This window comes from Poecilia reticulata, linkage group LG16, assembly GCF_000633615.1.
Source record: "Poecilia reticulata strain Guanapo linkage group LG16, Guppy_female_1.0+MT, whole genome shotgun sequence".
NCBI classification, from domain to species: domain Eukaryota; kingdom Metazoa; phylum Chordata; class Actinopteri; order Cyprinodontiformes; family Poeciliidae; genus Poecilia; species Poecilia reticulata.
The window spans coordinates 26,933,327-26,939,543 of NC_024346.1; positions in this window are offsets into that span (position 1 = coordinate 26,933,327).

Genomic DNA, 6,217 nt, shown 5'->3' on the forward strand with positions numbered 1-6,217 from the left:
AAGACAAACGCCAAGGAGGTTTTACTTCGAGGTTTTTACTCTCCTGCCAGTATGTTTGCTGAAAGCGTTTGGGGCCGTATTTCACTTAAATAAAAGTTCTGAGCGCAGTGACATATTGAAGAGTTTCTTTATTAATATTAATAATAAATATATATATATATTTTTTAAATAAAAGTACTTACAACGATGATTGCAAGGGAAACATGACAGGAAGGGAAGACCAGGAACAGGTAGTGCGACGGCCATAAAAGTCAGGAACCAATGAAGAACGATGAGGACTGATGATATACATATACTTACATACAGAGGCGGACACGACCAGGAGGACCAATCAGAGGCAGATGGAAACAGCTGAGGTAGAGTGCAGACAGAGAGGAACCGGGAAACAGATGACAGCTGTGACGGGGAACCAACGGGCGGCCGAGGGGAGGTGAAATAATAAACACTGAGGCTAGTCGAGAGCAAAAAGTAGAAATAAATCAATGGGGTAAAAGCATAACAATCATCAAGGAGAATAAAATCTAAAAGCACAAAGAACAGAACCTAAGAATAAATAAAGCAGCAACATAAAAAGGCATGAACAGATACGGAAATATCTTCAAGACAGTAGCAATTAACTGAATATGGCAAGACTTTTGGAGAAATAATGAAGGAACACAAACATAAAACTCAACAACAACAGCAATCAGTGAACAGACGGTAAAGTTACCTGGAAGTAGCTTTTTGCTGGTTGTGAGGCGACACTCTTCTATAAAAAACACGAGCTGTTCCAAGTGAAATACATGTGAAACATTAATTACTAGTTGGCAATCTGACTCAGTGAAGGATAATAGCGGCGTTTGTCATCGTGAGCGCAACTCATGCTGAACATGTTGTCATATTAAGGCGTAAATGACCATTTGGGTCAGAATAATTACCAAGTGAATGCAGCTGGTTGCCTCCCCTTTATGTCCAGCTTCCTCCTGAGTTTCTTACAAACTATGGCGGGTATGAAGCACTTTACGCTATAATTAGCAAATAACGAGTCTAAGCTGACCCCAAGGGGTGGACAGGGAGGCTCTGAAAACAGTTTAATTTGGAGACTCTGTTTTAGAGCTTAACAGTAGATGTGTGTTGGAGAAGTAGTCAGATCTCTTGAACTTTATGCTTTGGTTACAATCACAGACTTCATTGAATTCTGTTGGGATTTCATGTCACTGATACAAAGTAATGTATATTTGTGAACTGAAAGGTAAAAATGAAACCTTTTCTGTTGTTCATTAAAATAAACCCAGAAAAGTTTGCATACTTTTCTAGGTTTTGAAGCATGGTGCACATTTAGAGGTTGTAATCGTCACCTGTTAATTCTTGGCATAAAAACGTCAAATTCATTGTGATGGCAAACAGTTAATAAAAACATCAACTTTCAAATCTTGCACACAGATTCATTCAACAGATTTAGCACTGGACTTTTTATTTGGCTATTTTAAAACATTCGTTTGCACAATGTATTGCAAATTTATCTTTATCAAAAATATAAACATAAACTATAAATATTGGAAACAGCATATTACTCTGTTTAAAACATATTGTAGCACAAACAAAAACAGGATCTATAGAGTAAAACATATATTTTTTTTACCCTAGGGTAGCATTAAAGTACTAAGTATGTAACATTTTGATACACATAAGCATACATATATATTTATTTGTTTAAATGTAATATCCTAAAAAACTGAATTCACATAAGTATTTCTTTAAGGATCTTAAGTCGTATATAAACTGCATCTCTGTTGCTCTGCTGAGAGGTAAACATTTTCTCGGACTCACATCTCAGAGGATTTGTGTGTTGTTTTTCCAATTACTGATTGCCATGTTTCCAACATTCTCCCACCTGAGCGTTGGATCTCTGCAGCTCCTCCAGAGTCACCACAGTCCTCTCAGCTGCCTTCCTTACCCAATGCTCTCAGTTAAGGTGTGCCTTCGTGTCTTGGCCTGCTTTAAATTTTTCCACAGCTTCAAATTTGACCTCCGCTTCTTCTTCTTGACGATGTTTATGTTAATCTAAAGCCGTTTATGCAAAGAGAACTTCATTAACAGAGGAAGGGAGCTCTGCAGGCAGGCGGACAGAACATATTTCACTCTTTCACCAAGATGTGCCAAAGTGAAGGGAGCTACACAGTGAACATATATGCAGCAGGACGGTTCAGCAAAACATAAATTCTGAAGGGTATAAATTATGTTCTTGACTCATTTTCAGCACGTTCTTGTTTCAGCAGCTTTACAACAAACCAAATCAGCTCCTGCTAAACAAACACTGGATTGTGGCCATGTTTAGCCTCTCCTGCACGCCCAGCCGCCCCAGGCTGCTCCAGCCGAGATAAGCGTGCTAATGGGTGGAGGCTACGTCTACTGTAGACAGAGGCGAGAGCAGATAAGGAGTGTCTGAGACACTTTAAGGAGAAAATTCTTTGCTGGACTCTTTCTTCTGGAAAGATAGAGTCCAGCACCAAGGCTTTGTTTAGCAGATTGTTCCCGCTAAACAAAGTTGAGGCACAAACACATCAGATCGGGGTGGATCTGAGGGGTACAGGACCCTCAGCTGCTTGGTAAACCCGTTCACCTTTTCTCCTCGGTGGTAATTAACTACGTCTCCACACTTTTAGACAGTCGGGTTTGCTCTGTCATTCAGGTCTGCTCTAAATCAAGAGGCTGTTGGCTCTGGGCAGAGCAGGTAAGGTATCCATCACTCTGTCACAAGGCCGATTCAGGAGGAGGCATTTCCCACTTGAACAAGACAGGAAGCTCATACTAAATTCCACGCTGACAGACGGAGAGTTATTCTTAGCCAGAATTTTCAAAACAGCGAGCCGTGTAGGGCTTTTTTATCTGCCTTTTTTTGCTTTTCACGAAAAAATCCTGCAGCCATTGGAGCGGTCGTCGTTTGCAGCGGAGACGTGACCCTGATAGGGTTTGGTAATGCGTAGCTGGGATGGCAGCAATCAGACATACAGCTGAGGTCGATGAAAGCGATTAATTAAACAGAGCACCAGACCAGAACTGGAGGCACGATTTCTGCACATGCTCCCTAACGAAGCAAAATAAAAAACTTCCAAGACCTTTTTTTCCCTTATATGTCTGAGAGTTTTTGAGAACTCGTTCCGAATTAATAAACTTCTAACTGGTTATGACAAAGATGCGCCGGAGTCTTCTGAGACTGGCGCTCGGAGCTAAAGCCAGGGAAACCTTTTCATTCGGCATGCATGACGGTCCTCGGATTCTCTCTGGTACCGCTTTTTCTTCTCATTCTGAATTCTCCCGTCTTCTTAGGATTCTGTTTCATTCACGTTTAGAACCAAAAGATGGATTGCGTCACTCAAAGAAACCTTGGCAGATTTAATCTTTTCCCGTCTCTCGCTACACTTCTTTCTTTCTGACAGTTTACTGACTCATTTCAACTATTTATATTATCTTGTCATTCATGCTGCATTTATATATGTTCACTGACCTTACGTGTCTTCTACATGATCCTTTGTGTTCTCATATCTAACGGAAAATAGACATTTTTGGGCAAGCAATTACAACGGGTGGAGGTTGAGCCAGATCAGAGACAGCGTCTCCTTTGTGGAATCTATCATTATTTATGATATCTTTTGAAAAATTTTAAATACCCCAAGGTCACTGACTACCCATGGTAGGCTGAATATTTACTTTGGATCCGGGGTTCCTTCAAAACCCCCGATAGGCCGGCATAGAGGTTAACCTCTTGAGAATTTTCCCCCTGCGGTAAAGATGTCACGATCTGATGCCCAAGTGAAACTCTTCTTCTTCTATGCCTTAAAGTTAGTTAATGCAGTGCATTCTTGGATTAATAGTTTTGTATACCAGTCTCTTTATTCCCTGTATGCAGTTCAATCCTTCATCTCTGGGTCCCAACATCACTGAAGTGACAACGAGGACAATTTGAGATAATATCCAAGTTTCTTCAGAACACATATAGATATAGGGTGGGACTGTCGGCCGTGAAGAAGGAATCAGTTTGATCAAACAACATGGCAGCTTGATTACCGTAACAAGCTGCGCGGCGTTGACGTCGGGGGCAATGCTGCTGTGCAGCAGGAAGTTCCTCGGTTTGAATCGGGTTTTTCTGCATGGAGTTTGCATGTTACTTTGTGTATGGGTGGTTTCTCTCCAGGTTCTCCAATCCAAAAACATGACTGTGAATTCAATACTCCAAGTTGCCTTAACACGTCTGTGTGTGTGTGTGTGTGCGTGCGTGTGTGTGTGTGTCGCCTTCTGATGGACTGACGACCTGTCGAGAAAGAAATCAACTCCAACCTGGCAGATCTTTGGATTTATAAGCAGTGTAAAAACCAAAAATGAATCTTAGACCCGGAGATGAAGTGTCCGTACGTCTTCAACCACCACAATGAAGAACTGCAGTGCAGCAAACGGTGGGCAGTGACCTGGCAGGTGGAGACTGGCTGGGAGCACAAAAGGCTCATAGCAACAAGTTTCATCTGGGACTCATGAGACAGAAGATTAACTTGGAGTGAAAGAAGCAACTTTAATCAGAGTGTCACATCGTCCAACAAGTCTTCAAGGTTTGGCATGTTTGTACATTTATCAGATATTCGGCATAAATTAGTTTCAATTTGAGCTCTTCTTCTCTGTCATCTCAAACCAGTCTAACCATTGTCCTCATACCTGATGACATTCTCTGAATGCTCTGTAAACCCAGAGGGTAGCTGCGACTGAAAAGACCTGCACAACCACTTCAGCAGGCTGTCTTCTCCTCATCTAATTTACATGATTTGGTTTTGTACTTAAAACAAAAGACGTTTCAAGCATAGCTGTTTCAACAGACACTACAAATCTTTCCAAAAAATGGTCAACAAACGCTTCCAAAAGAGATGAAACTGGTCATTGTCTACAGCGTCAAGGGATGAACATCCCGGGTTACAGGAGGAGCGACATGACATGAAAGGTAAGTGTATATGAAGGCAAAATGCATAATCTTGATCACATGTGACTTCATCTAAACAGGCCCGTGATGCGCTAGCTGCATGAGCGTCTTATGTATTTGGGGCATGACCACAAACCGAGTTGTATATCTATCTTGGTGATTTGCTCCCTGCGTGAGACTTGTTTCTAGATCTTACCATCTGACGTTGGATGTAAATGCTTTGCAGTTGCCCCTTTTAACCTTCCACGGGTTTTTACAGAGCCACAACAGTGTGTCCGACTATAAACGGCAAAGGCTTCACTATTTCCTCAGCAGGACGTAGATGTGTCTGTCAGGGACAATCAAAGGCTGAGCACTTTTTTACCAACCGAGACACCTGATTCACAGATACCCCCCGTCCATGACATGAGATGTGTTGTTTAAAAAAATGAAATCACACACACCAGTTCACATGTCCGTTTGGCTGGCAAACTCATTTTACAGCTTCAGTTTGCAGAAACTCCAGTCGTTTCTTAGAGTTTTTCCTCCTTTTCTCCTGGGTTCAGCATCGGTGGATCCACAGAGGCTTCGCAATGAGGGTGGTGCCGTTCTACAGACGAAAACAACTCAGTTACTGGAAGAAAACACACATTTTACAACACAGGTCACCACAGCAGAATGATTAGGATCAGATTTAAGTACCAAAGCAGCTTGCCAGCACGCGGCGTTTCATTCTGTTCATCTTGAGAAGCAAAGACGGTAACCAGCCTGCTGTGTTTTACACCTGGACATCAATAGTTGTGTGCATTAATTCACGACGACAACTTATGAATTAGAAAAAAATAGTTGCAAGCAGTTGAAATTAAAATTGAAATCTGTAGAGTAGGAGGACCACACACTCGCTTCAAACACAAAATTTTACCAAGTTTTTTTTTTTGTTGTTTCTCCAGTTTCAGGTGCAAATATTTTTAGTACACTTGAAATAAGACGAAACTAGCTTACAAGTAACTTTTCGGCAAGATAAAGTTGCTTGTTTTAAGTAAATAATTCGTAAATATTAATAAAAAGAAGCAGCAGTTAAATTGGCAGATTACTGCACATGTAAATTGGGAAAAATATTTTAAGTGAAATAATCTGCTAGTGAAACTGCTGCTGTTTTTAAATCAATATTAAGAAATTATTGACTTAAAGCAAGCTCCTATGTCTTTCTGAAAAGTTACTTGTAAGCTAGTTTCGTCTTATTTCAAGTGTGTTAAGATATTTGCTCTTGAAACTAGACCCAAATATATATAT